This window comes from Balaenoptera musculus, chromosome 20 (genome assembly GCF_009873245.2).
Source record: "Balaenoptera musculus isolate JJ_BM4_2016_0621 chromosome 20, mBalMus1.pri.v3, whole genome shotgun sequence".
Classification (NCBI taxonomy): domain Eukaryota; kingdom Metazoa; phylum Chordata; class Mammalia; order Artiodactyla; family Balaenopteridae; genus Balaenoptera; species Balaenoptera musculus.
This window is the reverse complement of record NC_045804.1, coordinates 46,847,435-46,868,280: the sequence shown is the minus strand read 5'-3', so window position 1 is coordinate 46,868,280 and position 20,846 is coordinate 46,847,435. Positions and strand designations below refer to the sequence as shown.

Genomic DNA, 20,846 nt, shown 5'->3' with positions numbered 1-20,846 from the left:
TCTGCTAAAATTCCCTTAGTATTCTTTCACCAGAAAATGTCTTTATTTCACTTCCTTCTTTAAAGATCTCTTCACTGGATGTAGAAAATTTTCAGTACTTTAAATATGTTCATCCATTGTCTTATGGCCTGTATAGTTTCTGATAAGACATCAATCAGCCCTTGTTCAAACTGTTGTTCTGTATATGTGATGGGTCATTTTTCTCTGGCTGCTTTCTATATTTTCTCTATATCTGGTATTCAGTAGTTTGACTGTGATATTCTAGGCATGATTTTCTTTGTATTTAGCCTGCTTGGGGTTTGCTGTGCTCTTGAATCTACAGATTGTCTTTCACCAAATTTGGGGGACTTTCAGATATTATTACTGAAGTTAATTTTTTCTGCTCCAGTCTCTTCTCCTTCTGGGATTCAATTACATGTATGTTAGGCCTTTTGCTATTGTCTCCCAAATCAGGGGCTTTATTAATTTTTCTTTTTTTCCTCTTCTTTAGATTGGATGATTTCTATTCTGACTTCAGATTTACTCACTTCTTTCTCATCTCCATTTCCTTTTTGAAACCTTTTTTTGGCTGCATTGGGTCTTGATTGCTGTGCACAGGCTTTCTCTACTTGTGGCAAGCGGGGGCTACTCTTTGTTGCGGTGCACGGGCTTCTTATTGTGGGGGCTTCTCTTGTTGCGGAGCACGGGCTCTAGGTGCGTGGGCTTCAGTAGTTGTGGCACACGGGCTCAGTAGTTGTGGCTTCCAGGCTCTAGAGCACAGTCTCAGTAGCTGTGACGCACGGGCTTAGTTGCTCTGCGGCATGTGGGATCTTCCCAGACCAGGGCTCGAACCCGTGTCCCCTGCATTGGCAGGAGAATTCTTAACCACTGCGCCACCAGGGAAGTCCCTCCATTTCCTTTTAAGCACATCCGGTGACTTTCTTACTTCAGATATTAGATTATTGGGTTTGTTTTGTTTTGCTTTTGGTTTTGTTTTGTTTTTGTTTTTTCAGTTCTACACTTTCCATTTGGTTCTTTTGCATAGTTTCTGTTTCTCTGCTGAGATTTCCTATCTTTTCATTTATTTCAGTCATTTTCCTTTATCTCACTGAACGTCATTATAGTAACTTTTTCCATAACCTCGCTGTTAATTTTAACATTTGTGTCATTTCAGAGGTGGTCTCCATTTACTGTCTTTTCTCTTAAGAATAGGTCACATTAAATACTGTATGACATCACTTATATGTGGAAGCTAAAAAAAAAACAGGATTTCCCTGGCAGTCCAGTGGTTAAGACTCTGCGCTTCCACTGCAGGGGGCACAGGTTTGATCCCAGGTTGGGGAACTAAGATCCTGCATGCCGTGTGGCATGGCCAAAAACAAAAACAAACAAACAAAACTAGTGAATATAACAAAAAAGCAGCAGATTCACAGATACAGAGAACAAACAAATTGTTACCAGTGGGGAGAGGGAAGGGGGGCGATATAGGGGTAGGAGATTAGGAGGTACAAACTATTAGGTATAAAGTAAGCTACAAGGATATATTGTACAACTAGGGGAATATAGCCAGTATTTTATAATAATTATAAAATGGAGTATAACCATTAAAAATTGTGAATCACTATATTGTATACCTGTAAGTTATACATCAACTATACTTCAATAAAAAAATTTTTAAAAAAAGAGTAGGTCACATTTTCCTGGTTCTTTGTATATTGAGTAATTTAGGGTTTTATCCTGGAATTGTAAATGTCATGTGGATTTTGTTTCATTCCTGCAGAGAAGGTTGATGCTTTAGTGTATCAGGCTTTTCAGTTGGTTGGACTCAAACTGCAGTAGGTCAAACATCCTTTCCGTTTGTCTGGGTTTTGTTTGTTTGTTTGTTTTTTACATTTAATCTACACATGCATGATTCAGAAGTCAGCCGTGAATTTGAGTATTGTGTATACACAGAATATGGGGCTTCCTCTCTCTGGCTACCCCCTTTATGGGATTTCCTCCCTTGCTTTTTAGCAGCTGTGATTGTCTTGAACTTTGTCCTTTGTTTCTTCAGGCTATTAAAGACTGGATTTTTCAGCAGAGTTTTAGCTGTGCTGTATGGTACCACCAACTGTCCCAGCTCCTTCTTCTGAGTGTCAGGATCCCTCACAGATCTGCCTAATTTGGTTCATTCTCTAGTGCCTTCGGGTATTTGTTTTTATAATTTTACCCTGAGTTTATCATTGTTATTCACAGGAAATTTAATCCAGTAGGAACTTACTTAGTCATATTGGAAGCAGAACTCCTGCACCAGCTAATTTAGAAATTTGTACATGTGTATATTAGTGCTATTTCTACAACCAGAGTTTTGGACCTCTGCTTTCTGGAATCCATGAATCAATCTTTTGAATATCCTTAAAGGTGTCAAATCTTCAGACTTTAAGTCTCACTTTGATTTTTTTCAGTTAATTTTTATTGGCATATCGTTGATTTACAGTGTTGTGTTCGTTTTTTTGTTTTTTTGTTTTTTAATTTAAATAGCCAGAATAATACTTGGAGCCAAGAATAGTAAATATTTTTTCCAGTGAACAATAAATACAGTGAGCAAGTTGAGTTATTCCTTTTTAAGGTCAAAAATAACATTGGTCTTTGAAATAAGGAGAATTACCACTAAAATTAATAAACTGATTTTGAAAATGTTTAAAAGAGGAATTCTCAGGTACAGTTGAGCATTGACATTTTATGTCTTCTTAAGGATTTACCTTCTCACATCCTTTGCCTGTTTTTTATTGGAATATTTTTCACTTACTATTTTTTTTTGAAAAGGCCTTCCTAACAAGGGTTGGAATCCTTTTCAATCATTTATATTCAAAGTATTTTATACAATTTCTCACTTACCTTCCATTATTTATGGGATCTTTTTCAAATGTAAATGATTTAAAATTTTGTGTAGCCAAATCTTCCATTTTCCCTTTATGAAACTTGTTTTTGTTTTAAAAAGTCTTCCTAACCTCAAACCAAATGAATAATCATATTTTCTTCACATTATTTTACTTTTTGAAAAATTATTATTAAAACTTTTATCTGAATTTATTTTGCTGAATGATGTGAGATAGAGATCTAACATAATTTTTTCAGAATAGTTTATAAAGTAGCATCATTTATTGAATAATTTATTCTGTTTCTACTTAACTAAAAGTTAAGCTTCATCATACACTAGATATATATATACACTATACTAAAATCTATATGTATCGATAGATATAGATGCATCCTAGCATGTGTTTCTAGGATTTTTTTTTGTTTTATGTTTGTCTATTCTTGAAACATAACTTTGTCGTTTTAGTTACTCTAGCTTTGTAATGTGTTTTAATACTAGTGATGTGAGTTTACACATGTTCCTTTATATATTTTATTGCAGTATACCTTTGGCTTTTTCTACCTAGTTATGCTTTATGCAAACTTCAGAATAATTTTAAATCCCACTCCACCCCCCCAAAAAAAATCCTCATGGTATTTTTTTTATTGAGATATAATTAACATACAACATATTAGTTTTAGGTATACAATATAATGATTAGATATATGTATATATTGTGAAATGATCACAACAATAAGTCTGGATAACATCCATTACCACACATAGTTACAAATTTCTTTTTCTTGTGATGAGAACTTCTGAGATTTACTCTCTTAGCAACTTTCAAATATACAATAAAAATATGGAACATATCACAAATTTGCACATCATCCTTGAGCAGGGGTCATGCTAATCTTCTCTCCATTGTTCCAGTTTTCACTATATGTGCTGCCAAAAACGAGCACTCCTCATGGTATTTTGATTGGAATTGCATTCACTTTAAAAATATCTTTGGGGGCTTCGCTGGTGGTCCAGTGGGTAAGACTCTGGGCTCCCAGTGCAGGGGGCCTGGGTTCAATCCCTGGTCAGGGAACTAGATCCTGCGTGCATGCCGCAACTAAGAGTTCACATGCCTCAATTAGTCCACATACCGCAACTAAAGAAGTCTTCATGCCACAACTAAGAGGCCACATGTCGCAACTAAAAAAAGATCCCACGTGCTGCAACGAAGATCCCGCATGTTGCAACTAAAAACCAGTGCAGGGACTTCCCTGGTGGTGCAGTGGTTAAGAATCCGCCTGCCAATGCAATGGACATGGGTTTGAGCCCTGATCCGGGAAAATCTCACATACCATGGAGCAACTAAGCCTGTGCACCACGACTACTGAGTCTGCACTCTAGAGCCTGCAAACCACAATTACTGAGCCCACGTGCCACAACTACTGAAGCCCATGTGCCTAGAGGCCGTGCTGTGCAACAAGAGAAGCCACCGCAATGAGAAGCCCATGCACCGCAACAAAGAGTAACCCCTGCTCACTGCAACTAGAGAAAGCCTGCATGCAGCAAGAAAGACCCAACGCAGCCAAAAATAAAATAAATAAATTTATTAAAAAAAAACAAACAGTGCAGCCAAAATAAATAAATAATAAATACATAAATACATAAATAAGAATTTTAAAAATAAAAATATCTTTGAAGAAAATTTGACATTGTTATAAGTTTTCTTATTAGGTCATAGTATTCTCTGGATATCAGTTCTTTTATGTCTCCATGTTTTTTCATTGATTTTCTTGCTATAATGAATGGAATTTTTTCCATTCCGCCGTCTACGTAGTACTTGGGAAAAGCTAACATTTATACTCAGCTATCACATCAAATTCTCTTATTGATTCTGTTTTTAGCCAATCACTTATTTCTTTCATTAATTTATGTGATGTGTTTTTTCTTTCTTTGTATTTTTTATTGAAGTATAGTATAGTTGAATTACAGTGTTGTGTTAATTACTGCTATACAGCACAGTGACTCAGTTATACATATATATATACATTCTTCTTCATATTCTTTTCCATTATGGTTTATATGTAGTTCCATGTGCTATACAGTAGGACCTTTTTGTTTATCCATTCTATATACACCAGTTTGCATTTGCTAATCCCAGACTACCACTTGTACCCTCTCCCACCTCCTTCCCCCTTGGCAACCACCATCTATTCTCTATGTCCCTGATTCTGTTTCTATTTTATAGATAGGTTCATTTGTGTCATATTTGAGATTCCACATATAAGTGATATCAAATGGTACTTGTCTTTCTCTTTCTGACTTACTTAACTTAGTATGATAATCTCTAGTTGCATCCATGTTGCTGCAAATGGCATTATTTCATCCTTTTTTATGGCTGAGTAGTATTCCATTGTATATATGTACCCATTTTCTTTATTTATTTACTTATTTTTAATAGATCTTTTTTGGAGTACAGTTACTTCACAATACTGTGTTAGTTTCTGTTGCACAACAAAGCGAATCAGCCATATGCATGCACATGTCCCCATATCCCCTCCCTCTTGAGCCTCCCTCCCATCCTCCTATCCCAACCCTCTATGTCATCACAAAGCACTGAGCCAATCCCCCTGTGCTATGCTGCTGCTTCCCACCAGCCAACTGTTTTACATTCACTTGTGTATGTATGTTGATGCTACTCTCACTTTGCCCCAGCTTTGCCCTCCCACCCCATGTCCTCAAGTCCATTCTCTATGTCTGTCTCTTTATTCCTGCCCTGCAACTAGGTTCATCAGTACCATTTCTTTTTTTTGTTGTTAGATTCCATATATATGTGTTAGCATACGGTATTTGTTTTTTTCATTCTGACTTACTTCACTCTGTATGACAGACTCTGAGTCCATCCACCTCACTACAAGTAACTCAGTTTTGTTTCCTTTTATGGCTGAGTAATATTCCACTGTATGTATGTGCCACATCTTCTTTATCCATTCATCTGTTGATGGACATTTAGGTGGGTTCCATGTCCTGGCTATTGTAAATAGTGCTGCAATGAACATTGTGGTAAAAGAGGGAAATTAGAACACTACCTAACACCATACACAAAAATAAACTCCAAATGGATTAAAGACTTAAATGTAAGACCAGACACTATAAAACATTTAGAGGAAAACATAGGAAAAACACTCTTTGACATAAAGCACAGCAAAATCTTTTTTGACCCACCTCCTAGAGTAATAGAAATAAAAACAAAAATAAACAAGTGGGACTTAATTAAACTTAAAAGCTTTTGCACAGCAAAGGAAACCATAAACAAGACAAAAAGACAACCCTCCGAATGGGAGAAAATATTTGCAAATGAAACAACAGACAAAGGGTTAATCTCCAAAATATACAAACAGCTCATGGAGCTCAATACCAAAAAAACAGTCCAGTTAAAAAATGGGCGGGAGACCTAAATAGACCTAAATAGACATTTTTTCTATGATGAAATAGACATTTCATCATACACACGGCCAAGAGGCACGTGAAAAGATGCTCAACATCACTAATTATTAGAGAAATGGAAATCAAAACTACAATGGAGTATCACCTCACGCCGGTCAGAATGGTCATTATCAAAAAAGCTAGAAACAATAAATGCTAGAAAGGGTGTAGAGAAAAGGGAACCCTCTTGCACTGTTGGTGGGAATGTAAATTGATACAACCACTATGGAAAACAGTATGGAGGTTCCTTAAAAAACTAAAAGTAGAACTACCATATGACCCAGCAATCCCACTACTGGGCATATACCCTGAAAAACCATAATTCAGAAAGAGACATGTACCACAATATTCACTGCAGCACTTTTTACAGTAGCCAGGACATGGAACCAACCTAATTTCATTCTTTTACATGTAGCTGTCCAGTTTTCCCAGCACCACTTATTGAAGAGACTGTCTTTTCTCCATTGTATGTTCTTGCCTCCTTTGTTGTAAATTAGGTGACCATATGTGCGTGGGTTTATCTCTGGTTTTTCTGTCCTGTACCACTAATCTATATTTCTGCTTTTGTGCCAGTACCATACTGTCTTGATTACAGTAGCTTTGTGGTATAGTTTGAAGTCAGGGAACCTGATTCCTCCAACTCCGTTTTTCTTTCTCAAGATTGCTTTGGCTATTTGGGGTCTTTTGTGTTCCCATACGAATTGTAAGATTTTTTTGTTCTAATTCTGTGAAGAATGCCATTGGTAGTTTGATAGGGATTGCATTGAATCTGTAGATTGCTTCAGGTAGTATAGTCATTTTCACAATGTTGATTCTTCCAATCCAAGAACATGGTATGTTTCTCCATCTGTTTATATTGGCTTTGATTACTTTCATCAGTGTTTTATAGTTTTCTGAGTACAAGTCTTTCACCTCCTTAGGCAGGTTTATCCCTAGGTATTTTATTCTTTTTGTTGCAGTGGTAAATGGGATTGTTTCCTTAATTTCTCTTTCTGATTTTTCGTTGTTGATGTATACGAATGCCAGAGATTTCTGTGCATTAATTTTATATCCTGCAACCTTACCAAATTCATTGATTAGTTCTTTTTTTTTTTTTTAAAATGCAGCTTTTTTTTTTTTTTTTTAATAACTACTTTATTTATTTATTTATTTATTTTTGGCTGTGTTGGGTCTTCGGTTCATGCGAGGGCTTTCTCCAGTTACGGCAAGTGGGGGCCACTCTTCATCGCGGTGCGGGGACCGCTCTTCATCGCAGTGCGCGGGCCTCTCACCATCGCGGCCCCTCCCGTTGCGGGGCACAGGCTCCAGACGCGCAGGCTCAGCAGTTGTGGCTCACGGGCCCAGCCGCTCCGCGGCATGTGGGATCCTCCCAGACCAGGGCCCAAACCCGCGTCCCCTGCATTAGCAGGCAGACTCCCAACCACTGCGCCACCAGGGAAGCCCCATTGATTAGTTCTTGTAGTTTTCTGGTGGCATCCTTAGGATTTTCTATGTATAGTATCATGTCATCGGCAAATAGTGACAGTTTTACTTCTTCTTTTCCAATATATATTCCTTTTATTACTTTTTCTTCTCTGATTGCTGTGGCTAGGACTTCCAAAACTATGTTGAATAAGAGTGGCAAGAGTAGACATCCTTGTCTTGTTCCTGATCTTGGTGGAAATGTTTTCAGTTTTTCACCATTGAGTGTGATGCTTGCTATGGGTTTGTCATATATGGCCTTTATTATGTTGAGGTAGGTTCCCTCTATGCCCATTTTCTGGAGAGCTTTTATCATAAATGGGTGTTGAATTTTGTCAGAAGCTTTTTCTGCATCTATTGAGATGATCATATGGTTTTTTTTTTGTTTTTTTTTAAATTTATTTATTTATGGCTGTGTTGGGTCTTCGTTTCTGTGCAAGGGCTTCCTCTAGTTGCGGCAAGCGGGGGCCACTCTTCATCGCGGTGCGCGGGCCTCTCATTATCGCGGCCTCTCCCATTGCGGAGCACAGGCTCCAGACGCGCAGGCTCAGTAGTTGTGGCTCACGGGCCTAGTTGCTCCACGGCATGTGGGATCTTCCCAGACCAGGGCTCGAACCCGTGTCCCCTGCACTGGCAGGCAGACTCTCAACCACTGCACCACCAGGGAAGCCCGATCATATGGTTTTTATTCATTAATTTGTTAATGTGTATCACATTGATTGATTTGCATATATTGAAGAATCCTTGAATCCCTGGGATAAATCAAACTTGATAATGGTGTATGATCCTTTTTTTTTAAATAAATTTATTTATTTTTGGCTGCATTGGGTCTTTGTTGCTATGCGCAGGTCTTCTCTAGTTGTGGCGAGCAGGGGCTACTCTTTGTTGTGGTGTGCGGGCTTCTCATTGCGGTCATTTCTCTTGTTGCAGAGCATGGGCTCTGGGTGTGCGGGCTTCATAGTAGTGGCATGTGGGCTCAGTAGTTGTGGCTTGCGGGCTCTAGAGTGCAGGCTCAGTAGCTGTGGCTCACAGGCTTACTTGCTCCGCGGCATGTGGGATCTTCCCAGACCAGGGCTCGAACCTGTGTCCCCTGCACTGGCAGGCGGATTCTTAACCACTATGCCACCAGGGAAGTCCCTGTGTATGATCCTTTTAATGTGCTGTTGGATTCTGTTTGCTAGTATTTTGTTCATTATTTTTGCATCTATGTTCATCAGTGATATTGCTCTATAATTTTCTTTTTTTGTGATATCTTTTTCTGGTTTTGGTATCAGGGTGATGGTGGCTTCACAGAATGAATTTGGGAGTGTTCCTCCCTCTGCAATTTTTTGGAATAGTTTGAGAAGGATCGGTGTTAGCTGTTCTCTAAATATTTGACAGAATTCGCCTGTGAAGCCATCTGGTCCTCGACTTCTGTTTGTGGAAGATTTTTAATTACGGTTTCAATTTCATTACTTGTGATAGGTCTGTTTATATTTTCTAATTCTTCCTGGTTCAGTCTTGGAAAATTGTACCTTTCCAAGAATTTGTCCATTTCTTCGTGGTTGTCCATTTTATTGGCATATAGTTGTTTGTAGTAGTCTCTTATAATCCTTTATATTTCTGCAGTGTCAGTTGTGATTTCTCCTTTTTCACTTTTAATTTTATTTATGTGCATCCTCTCCCTTTTGTTCTTGATGAGTCCAGCTAAGGGTTTATCAATTTTGTTTATCTTCTCAAAGAGCCAGCTTTTAGTTTTATTGATCTTTGCTATTGTTTTTTTCATTTCTATTTCATTTATTTCTGCTCTGATCTTTATGATTTCTTTCCTTCTACTGACTTTGGGTTTTCCTTGTTCTTCTCTCTCTAGTTGTTTTAAGTGTAGGGTTTGATTGTTTATTTGAGATTTTTCTTGTTTCTTGAGGTGAGATTGAATTGCTATAAACTTCCCTCTTAGAACTGCTTTTGCTACGTCCCGTAGGTTTTGGGTCATTGTGTTTTTGTTGTCATTTGTTTCTGTGTATTTTTTTATTTCTTCTTTGATTTCTTCAGTGATCTGTTGGTTACCTAGTAATGCACTGTTTAGCCTCCATGTATTTGTGTTTCTTATAGTTTTTTTCACGTCTTCTTTATATGTGATGTGTTAAATTAATGTTTTCTAAACTAGACTTGTCATTTTCTTACTGGGATGAACACTATTTGGGTTATATTTTAACGGTCTGCTACATTTGATTTGCTATGATTTTACCTAGGATATTTACATCCATTTCCATAGTGGGCCTGGCCTCTCTTTTCTGTCTTTGCTGTTTTTTCTTTGGGTGTTGGAGTATTTGGGTGTACTGACCTCGTACAAAGAAATGGGAAGCAGCTTTTCTTTTTCTGTGACCTGGCAAGTGTATAGTGTGTATTACTTAAAGAGTCGTTCTTGACTCTTTCTCTCATACTCTACCTTCAGCCTCTCAGCAGTCATCCTTTCACTCTACCTTTGTAATATGTACAGAATCCAGCCATTTAACCATTTCTAGTAGTACCACCCTTGTCCAAATGTTACTTTCTCTTGCTTAAACTATTACTGTAGGCATGTTGTGATCTTTGCCCCCCTTCAGTGTAGTCTCAACACAGCAGCCAGTGTGATCTTTTAAGAGGTAAGTTGGATTAGTTAACACCCCTTCCAAGCCCCTCCAGAGGATTCCTATCTCACTCATAAAAAATATCAAGCCCTTACCAAGGCTTACATCCTTTCTGACCTCATCTCCTACCACTCTCCTATTCACTTATTCTTCACTGGTCAAACTGGCCTGCTCATTCTTTAATCATGCCAAACAACTCATGCCTCTGGGCCTTTGCACTTCTGTTCTGCTGTTACCCCCCTGCATAGTTTACTTCCTAATGTCCTTCAGATTCCTGTTCATGAGCCAGCCTTATCAGAAAGTTCTTTACCAGTAATCTATAGAAATGAACAGTCTACCCCAGGCACTCTCTGTCCCCTCACTAGACTTTATTTTTCTTCTTAACACTTACCATCACCTACCTGACAATTGGTTTTTGTTTTGTTTTTGCTTTGCCTATTTATTGTCCCCCACTAGAATGTAAAAACTGTGGTTTTATTTACTGTATTACTCCCCAGTGTTTAGAACAGTGCCTGGAGAATGGATCCCTCCCCATACCATTAATAAATATTATTGGCTGAATAGGTAAATGAACTGAAGGAACTTACCTATAAAGGCATCTCAGCCTCTAGTAGTTTTGGAAAGAAAACCTTGGACACCTCCTGTTTCTGTTTCTTCCCTTGTTATGTGTTTTTTAAGATTTCTTAGTTCTTGCATCAAATTTTTAGGCAGGATTATTGAGATATAACATAAATACATATACTAAGTAGTTCAACAATATTAAGTGTTCAATTGGATGAGTTTTGACAAAAGTATACAGTAGTGTAAATATCACCACAATGAGGATATGGAACATTTTTATCACTTCTTGTGTCAATTTTGTTGACTGACATTATCCAGAAAATCATCCATTTCTCTAAAATCTTCACATTTTTAAAAAATATTTTATTTATTTATTTATTTATTTATTTATTTTGGGGGCTGCGTTGGCTCTTAGTTGCAGCATGCAGGATCTTTCATTGCAGCGTGTGGGCTTAGTTGCCCCGCAGCATGTGGGATCTTAGTTCCCTGACCAGGGATCGAACCCATGTTCCCTGCATTGGAAGGCAGATTCTTAACCACTGGACGACCAGGAAAGTCCCTTCACATTTTTTTTTTTAAATTTTTATTTATTTTATTTATATATTTTTGGCTGTGTTGGGTCTTCGTTTCTGTGCGTGGGCTTCCTCTAGTTGCGGCAAGCGGGAGCCACTCTTCATCGTGGTGCGCAGGCCTCTCACTGTCGCGGCCTCTCTTGTTGCGGAGCACAAGCTCCAGATGCTCAGGCTCAGTAGTTATGGCTCACGGGCCCAGTTGCTCCGCGGCATGTGGGATCCTCCCAGACCAGGGCTCAAACCCGTGTCCCCTGCATTGGCAGGCAGATTCTCAACCACTGTGCCACCAGGGAAGCCCCCCTTCACATTTTTGATATCTCTTCACTAATTAAAAATTAAGGATTTGTTATAAATCCGCTTTCCATTTCTAATTTAATTTCTGTGTTCTTTGATTTTTTTTCTTAAATTTGTTAGCAGTATGTGTTTCTTAGTTTTCAAAAACTAGCTCTTATATTTATTTTCTTCTAATTCATTAATTTTTATTTGTATCTTTATTTTCTTCCTCTTATTTTTCTTAGACTTGTTTTGTTCTCCTACTTGTGTTGGATCTTCTGTGTTCATTTGTTTCTTATTAGTTTACTTAAAAGCTTTATGGCTTTGAATATGTGATTACTAATACTTTGGCCACATTCTAATTCATTGAGATGTGTACTGTTCTAATGACCATTTTCTAAGTAGCCTTTAATTGTCATTTTGATTTTTTCTCTTTGATTCTAAAGTTATTTGGGAGTTTTGTTTTGTTTTTATAGTTGAATTTCTTAAACTTTTGTTACTAATTTCTACTTTGGGGTACTTTTAAAAATTTAATTTATTGAGGTGAAATTATATGAATTTATATAACATAAAAATTAACCATTTAAAGTGAAGAATTCAGTGGCATTTAGAACATTCACAGTGTTGTGCAACCAACACCTCTATGCTCATGGCATTTTAATTCCACTTGTTTATCTCTGATTTTTAAAATAAAATATTGTAAGTTCTTTTTCTCTACTTATCAAGTAGAACAATTAAATAGGATAGAACTGTCTCTCATTTTAGTTAGGATTATGTTCAGCTGTAAGATGCAGAAAATCCCAAAATAACAGTAAGTTAAATAAGATAGAAATAGATTTCCCTCTCAAGTGGAGGAAACCCAGAGGTTTTCTGGTTTGGCACTGCATGGTGTCATGGACCAAGTTTCTTTCTATTTTGTTGCTCTGCTATACATGGTTTTCATTTCCAAGGACCCCTCAAAGTCTAAGATGGCTATTGGAATGCCAGCCACCTCATCTGTATGCAAGCCTGTGTGAAGTAGAAACAGTTAAAGAAGGAATGCAGTTTAAAAAAAAAAATTAATAGATGTCTTTTTCTTTAAGGGCCTTTCCTGGGAGTTCATGCACATTACTGCCTACATTCTATTGGCCAGAACTGAGTCACGTGGCCAAACCTAGCTGCAGTGTAGACTGGGAAATATTTTTATTCTAGGTAGACCATATGCACAGCTAAATATCAAGAGTTTTATTACAGAGGAAGAGAAGGAGAGCAGATAATGGGAAACAAGTAGCAGTTTCTGCCATGCACCCCCATGTGTAAATGTAGGACTTCCTGCTTCCTCCTTTTCTTACCACTTCTCCATTTCCTAGTTAGTATAGGTATCAGTGAGATTTTAGATAATAGTAGCTATTTATTGAAGGTTTACCATGTGCCAGGATTTAATCTTCCCAACAACTCTACCTGTGTAAGTACTGTCGTTATCCCCATTTTATAGATGAAGAAAAATGAGATGCAAAAAGGTTAAGGTTTTTAACTAAGGTCATACATCCAGTAATTCAAACACATGCTGTAGGTCCAGATTAACCACTATATACTCTCAACCCTATTATCATTAAATGTTTTTACAGTGTGTGTACATTGTGTGTACATTGTGTATCTTTTCTCTGAAGAGTACTTTTTGACATTTGCACTATTTCAGAATCCTATTAACATCACTTTTATAGAATTAAGTATCTTTTATTCTTTTTGCTTTATGCCATTTGTTTTTTAATACAATTTATCTACTATGTTCCTGAGTTTTGTTTGGTTAGTTTTTCTTGTTTTTGGTTTTTTTGGTTTTACCTTTTACTGTTGAAATTTTCAGACTACAAGAAAAGTAAAGAGAATACTTTAATGAATCACCATGTAGATTAAGCAGTTGTCAATATTTTGCCAATATTTTTTCAATCATTCTCTTTGTCCCCCTGCCAGATTTTTGTTCTTGGAGGTTTTAAATCAAATTCCATTCATTATAACTGAAAATACTCAGTAGATATGTCTAACTTGTAAGGCTTTCTTTCTAGCATAACATAACAAAGCATAACATAACATAACATAACAAAATTTTGTTATTATACATAACAAAATTAATAATTTGTTAATATCATATAGTCTATTTTCAAATTCTTCATATTATCTCCAAATGTCATTTCACAATGGGTTTGTCAGAATTAAAACCTAAGCAAGCTTCATACTTTGTGTTTGGTTGATATGTCTCTTAAGGGTCTTTTTTTTTTTTTTTTTTTAATAAATTTATTTATTTATTTTTGGCTGTGTTGAGTCTTCGTTTCTGTACGAGGGCTTTCTCTAGTTGCGGCAAGCGGGGGCCACTCTTCATCGCGGTGCGCGGGCCTCTCACTATCGCGGCCTCTCTTGTTGCGGAGCACAGGCTCCAGACGCGCAGGCTCAGTAGTTGTGGCTCACGGGCTTAGTTGCTCCGCAGCATGTGGGATCTTCCCAGACCAGGGCTCGATCCCGTGTCCCCTGCATTGGCAGGCGGATTCTTAACCACTGCGCCGCCAGGGAAGCCCTTAAGGGTCTTTTAATGTATAACAGTTTTCCCACCTCCCTTTTATAATTTTTATTTTTTTTTAACATCTTTATTGAGGTATAATTGCTTTACATTGTTGTGTTAGTTGCTGCTGTATAACAAAATGAATCAGCTATATGTATACATATATCCCCATATCCCCTCCCTCTTGCATCTCCCTCCCCCCCCCCCATCCCACCCCTCTAGGTGGTCACAAAGCACCGAGCTGATCTTCCTGTGCTATGCGGCTGCTTCCCACTAGCTATCTATTTTATATTTGGTAGTGTATATATGCCCATGCCACTCTCTCACTTCATCTCAGCTTACGCTTCCCCGCCGCCCACTGTGTCCTCAAATCCATTCTCTACGTCTGCGTCTTTATTCCTGTCCTGCCCCTAGGTTCTTCAGAACCTTTTTTTTTTTTTAGATTCCATATATATGTGTTAGCATGTGGTATTTGTTTTTCTCTTTCTGACTTACTTCACTCTGTATGACAGACTCTAAGTCCATCCACCTCACTACAAATAACTCAATTTCGTTTCTTTTTATGGCTAATATTCCATTGTATATATGTGCCACATCTTCTTTATCCATTCATCTGTTGATGGACACTTAGGTTGCTTCCATGTCCTGGCCATTGTAAATAGAGCTGCAATGAACATTGGGGTACATGACTCTTTTTGAATTATGGTTTTCTCAGGGTATAAGCCCAGTAGTGGGATTGCTGGGTGGTATGGTACTTCTATTTTTAGTTTTTTAAGGAACCTCCATACTGTGCTCCATAGTGGCTGTATCAATTTACATTCCCACCAACAGTGCAAGAGGGTTCCCTTTTCTCTACACCATCTCCAGCATTTATTATTTGTAGATTTTTTGATGATGGCCATTCTGACCGGTGTGCACCTCCCTTTTTTTTAAAATGCCTTTTATTTGTTGAAGATGTTCTTGATTTTTTTTTAAACAGTGGTCTCAATTTTTTTTCTAATATCTTGTTATACTGGGATACATATTTAAGTAGTATTTTTTCTGAAAGAAAAATGTTTATTATGTTTCGAAGTCTTAGTTTATCTGAGAATGTCTGTCTTTTGCCCTTCTACACGAATGGGGCAGTTTGGGGGCACAAAAGTCTGAGGCCAATCAGATTTGTGTGGGGTTTTTGTTGTTTGTTTGTTTTCTGTTTGTTTTAATGCTTACAGGATTATTTTTTCTCATTGTCCTTGGAAATTAAAGACTGAACCAGGGTATGTCTGGGTCAAGGATGGCAAATGTCTGATAAATATGCTTTCATTTCTGTGCCAAAGACAGGCATTACTAATTGATCACAGCACTCTTTCCCATTGAATACAAATGAAGTTTCAGATTCATTTAAAAAAAAAAATAAAACAAAGCCCCCAAAACCCACTTTTTTTGCAAACTCTAATGAAGGTGTTGGTCTCCTGTTATTAAGTTTATTAGCATGTCCTTTGAATATTCAGGCTTTAAATCTCTCTTTCACTCAGGAAAGTTTACTTTTCCTTTCCCCCCCTCCCCCCCACCGCCTTTCCTTTCTCATTTTTTAAAATAATTGCTCTTCTCCTATCAGTCTTGATCTTTCTGGAATAGCTTTTAAAGATTAGGGTTCTATCTTCATGTCTTTACTCCCCCCACCATTATTTTCATCTCTATGTTTTCTTTTGTATTGTAGAAGAGGCTCAACGAAGTCATTCGTTTCACTAATTTGGTTTTCTATTACTATATTTAACTGCTGCTTATAACCTTACCTGTATTTTTTCCTGAACATTTTCTAATATGACTGCCAAAATCTAGATTGAAATGCAATTTACTCTGTATGTTTTTTTGTGTGTGTTTTTGTTTTTTACTTTTTTATTGAGGTTTAATCTTCATTAAGTAATATGCACTACTTTTAAGTTTGAGCTCAGTATATTTTTTTACATATGGTTATATGTATATGTATAGCTGATTCACTTTGTTATACAGCAGAAACTAACACAACATTGTAAAGCAATTAAACTCCAATAAAGATGTTTTAAAAAATGTCATCTGTATTATTAATAAAAGATATTGTTGAATATGACTTATACCTATTTCCAAAATTGCATGATCTGAATTAAAGAAATATCCTGCAAAGAAAAAAAAAAAAATTGCTAACTGCCACCCAGATCAAGATACAGAATATTTCTCAAATCCCAGCAGGCTCCTTTATGCCCCCTCTCATTAATACTCTCCGTTACACAGGTAACAGTTATTCTGATCTCGTTCACTATCCATTAGTTTTGCCTGTTTTTGAACTGTACATAAATGGAATCATATAGTACATACCCTTTGTTTCTTTTGTTTGTCTGTTTGTTTTTTAAATATTTATTTTTTTGGGTGCACCAGGTCTTAGTTGTGGCATGCGGGACCCTTAGTTGCAGCATGCAGAATCTTTAGTTGCGGCATGCGGGATCTAGTTCCCTGACAGGGATCAAACCTGGGCTCCCTGCACTGGGAGTTTGGAGTCCTAGCCAGTGGACCACCAGGGAAGTCCCCCCCTGCTTTGCTTCTTTTGTTCAACACAATCTACGTGAGATTTATTCATGTTATTACATGTAAGAGTAGTTCATTCTTCATTATTGCTGTGTAGTATTTTGTTGTATAAGTACACCACAGTTTACTACTTCTACTATTGATGAAAGTTTGTTTCTTTTACCAGTCTTGGCTACTATGAATAAAGCAGCCATGTTCATTTTTATGTATGTCTTTCGGTGGACATATGCTCTTTTTCTCTTTGATATATACCTAGGAATGGGATTGTTAGGTCATAAGGTAGATGTATGTTTAACTTCAGTAGACAGTGCCAAGCAGATTTCCAAGGTGGTTGTACCAATCAATATACATGACCATCTGCAGTATATGAGAACTTCAGTTGTTCCACATCCTTCCTTTGCCAACTCTTGGTTTTAATTTTGGTTTTGGTTTTCATTTTAGCCATTCTGGTGGGTGTGCAGAAGGATCTCATTGTGATTTTGATTTTCATTTCCCTGGAGAATAATGATCTTGGGTACCTTTTCTTCTGCTTTTGGTCGCTTGGATACCCTCTTCTGTGGAGTGCCTGTTCCTGGCTCGTGCCCATTTTCCTTTCGATGGCTTGTCTTTTTCTTAGTAATTTATAGAATAATTTTAAAAATCTTCTTTATAGATAAGTCCTGTGTTGGATATACATTTATGTATTAAAAATACCATCTCTGCCTTGGCTCATGTTTTCACTTTTAATGGTGTCTTTTGATAAACACAAGTTCTTGATTTCTTAATTTCAATGAAGTCAAATTTGTCAGTTTTTTTCTTTAATGATTAGTGCTTTTTGTGTCCTATTTAAGAACTATTTGCCTACAAGATCATGAAGATATTCTTCTATTTTTTTCTTCTAGAAGTTATATTATTTTACCTTTCACATTTAGGTGTGTAGTTCATCTCGAATTAATTTTTGTTTTTGGCATGAGGTAGAGACAAGGTTAATTTTTTTCCATACAGATATCCCATAGATTGAGCACCATTTATTGAAAGGTCAATTTTCCCCACTGATCTGCAGTGGTGGCTTGTCATAAGTCAAGCGATTATATATGTTTGGGTGTATTTGTAGACTTTCTGTTCTGTTCCATTGGTCTTATTTATCTGTCCTTGTGCCATTACTGTTGAGTGTGAAATTGAAAGTTTCCAAAGTTTTCACAATGACTGTTCTAGAGGGATACTTATTCCTTAGATTGGTATCCTTCTGTTCAATTTAATACCTTTTCGCATGTTAGGTGATTTTTTTTTTCCATCCTTTTTTAGGCAGTCTGTACTTGTTCATATTGAGATCTCAGATGGATGTCTGTTAAGATTTTCAGGTACAGATAAAAGGAAAAGAGGAACATTTAATTTACACTGCAGGCGTTAAACACTCCTAGAGGAGTGTAGAAAGGAAACTAGAGCTAGAGATAGTCATGGCAAGGAGCTTAACCCTGTGTTTGCTGTAATAGACCAACTTAGTGTTCTCATTCTGGGGTTCTTGCCTCTTTAAGAAGCCAGACTCAGCTTTGTCTTCCTCCTGCCTCATGCGGCCACCCACACCAGTTGTAAGCCAGCAGCTGCTAAGTTTCTTGCGATACCCTGGTGGGATCCAGTTGTGCCGTTCTAAGTGTGCCAGAACCCACCTTGGCTCTTGGCCTAGTTGCTCCAAGGAAAGGGCATCAGTGGGGTATGGCAGCTGAAGTCTCATCTATGAACCTGTCAAGCAGGCAAAGGGTTGAACATCAGTTGTTCTTTTCCTCATTCCAGTCCCATCTGCAGTTTGTCTTGTAGAAAATTCCTCATAGTTTCTGGTATGTGGTTGCCTAGTACTGATATATACTTTCTTTCTTTCTTTTTTTTTTTTTTTCTTCAGTCATTTCAGTGGAAAACTGGAAGGGTAGACAAAATAACTAGACGCATGTACTTAAAGCCATTCTAATTACAAGTCAGTGCTAGTATGGAGGTTCCTTAAACTAAAAACAGAGCTACTATATGACCCAGCATTCCCACTACTGGGCATATACCCTGAGAAAACCATAATTCAAAAAGAGACATGTACCCCAATGTTCATTGTAGCACTATTTACAATAGCCAGGACATGGAAACAGCCTAAATGTCCATTGACAGATGAATGGATAAAGAAGATGTGGTATATACATATAATGGAATATTACTCAGCCATAAAAAGAAATGAAATTGGGTCATTTATAGAGATGTGGATGGATCTAGAGTCTGTCATAGAGTGAAGTAAGTCAGAAAGAGAAAAACAGATATCATATATTAACGCATATATGTGGAAATCTAGAAGAATGGTACAGATGAACCTATTTGCAGGGCAGGAATAGAGAGGCAGACCTAGAGAACAGACGTGTGGACACAGGGCGGGAAGGGGAGGGTGGGATGAATTAGAAGATTAGGTTTGACATAAATACACTACCACGTGTAAAATAGATAGCTGTTGGGAACCTGCTGTATAGCACAGGGAGCTCAGCTCGGTGCTCTGTGATGGCCTGGTTGGGTAGGATGGAGAGTGGGAGGAGGTATAAGAGGGAGGGGATGTGTCTATGCATATGGCTGATTCACTTCACTGTGTGGTAGAAACTAACACAACATTGTAAAGCAATTACACTCCAATAAAAAAAAATAGTTTTTTTTAATGAGTTTCTTTTCCTTTTTTTTTTTTTTTTTTTTGCCACACCGCGTGGCATGCGGGATCTTAGTTCCCTGACCAGGGATCAAACCCATACCCGCTGCTGTGGAAGCACGGAGTCCAAACCACTGGACCGCCAGGGAATTCCCCCTTTAAATGAGTTTCTAGGCTTCCACGTTGAATACTTTGAAAGTCTATTCATTTTATGAAGGTGAGCGTTGGTCTTTCTGTGTTGGATCTCAGCTCTGCAGCTTGGTATCTCCCCACCCCCTGAAGCCTGAATATGAGTAGAACCATAGCCCAAAGTCCCAGTAAGCTGTACTGCAGAAGATGAAGACAATGACAGAATGAGGTAGGAGAGATTGTTTTGAAACTTATGAATTTCAGACGATCTGCTTGTATGCCTTTATTTAATAAAAATGCCTCATGGCTTTTCTTGCCAGTTGGACAAGAGAAACTGACCCTGGGATTCGGAATGACCCAGAATTTTGTGCTCTTGTGGAGCCAGAGCCCTTTCCCAAGCCAGCTTGTTGCAGACCCAGCTGGGGAGCAGGGGCTGTTTCCTATATTCTTTGTAACTGTAGCGCTGCTTATAATTCTCAGGAATTGGTAAGTAAATAAGAGTACACATTTAGAAGTTTGGGGCTCTTTATGCATAGCTTTTTTTGTTTGTTTTTCCTTTTAATGTAGCTAAAGTATGTAGATTTTCTAAGTTTTATTTTTTATTCTCTTGTGGAAAAAACAGTAATTTAAAATTTTTTACATTGTAATTCAAATACAAGAACCTGGAATAGATGCCCCCAGTAATATTTTTTGAAGAAAGCAGTAATAGGAAATTTAACTAGGAAGACCCTAAGCTTCAATTGTAAAGATATCTCCTTTCTCCAAGAATTAGGCCTGATCAGGGTTCAGACCCACTTATATGGAATGGGAGGGGATAAATCACAACTAAAGACCTTGGCACTTCTATAAGAAATTTAAATAACAGACAGACATATAGAGATTCGTAAATATGTACTTGGTGCCAGCTAAACCACAGAGAAGATACTGCATTTGTGGTCCAGGGAAGTTAAATATTTGTGGTCAACTTAAAATTCAACATAAAACTCTCATCTGTGATGGAAACTATCCAGAAACTGCATGGAAGGCGTGCGAGCTGCATGCGCTCTCAAAGGCCTCTCCTCTCACTCGGCTGAGCTAGAAGAGCCTATGCCCCTTGCTTCACACTGCATAGCTGGGAACCCTTGTTAGGAGAGAAGGGGCTCCCTGGCGCTCTGGTTACCTGCCCAAGAAGGTACCCAGAAGGTAAGGCCCTCTCTGCTTTGTGGCTCACTCCTTCACG

General features: G+C 37.7%; 1 protein-coding gene and 1 non-coding gene across 3 annotated transcripts in view; one reads left to right on the top strand and one right to left on the bottom strand.

The window, feature by feature from the left end:
• The window catches only part of SMG6 (SMG6 nonsense mediated mRNA decay factor), a 234,829-nt gene that overhangs the window by 174,385 nt on the left and 39,598 nt on the right, over positions 1 to 20,846 (top strand). The window lies entirely within an intron of this gene.
• On the bottom strand, positions 3,675 to 3,783 carry LOC118887626. The gene has a single exon (XR_005018101.1). It is a non-coding gene; the product is annotated as a U6 spliceosomal RNA (small nuclear RNA).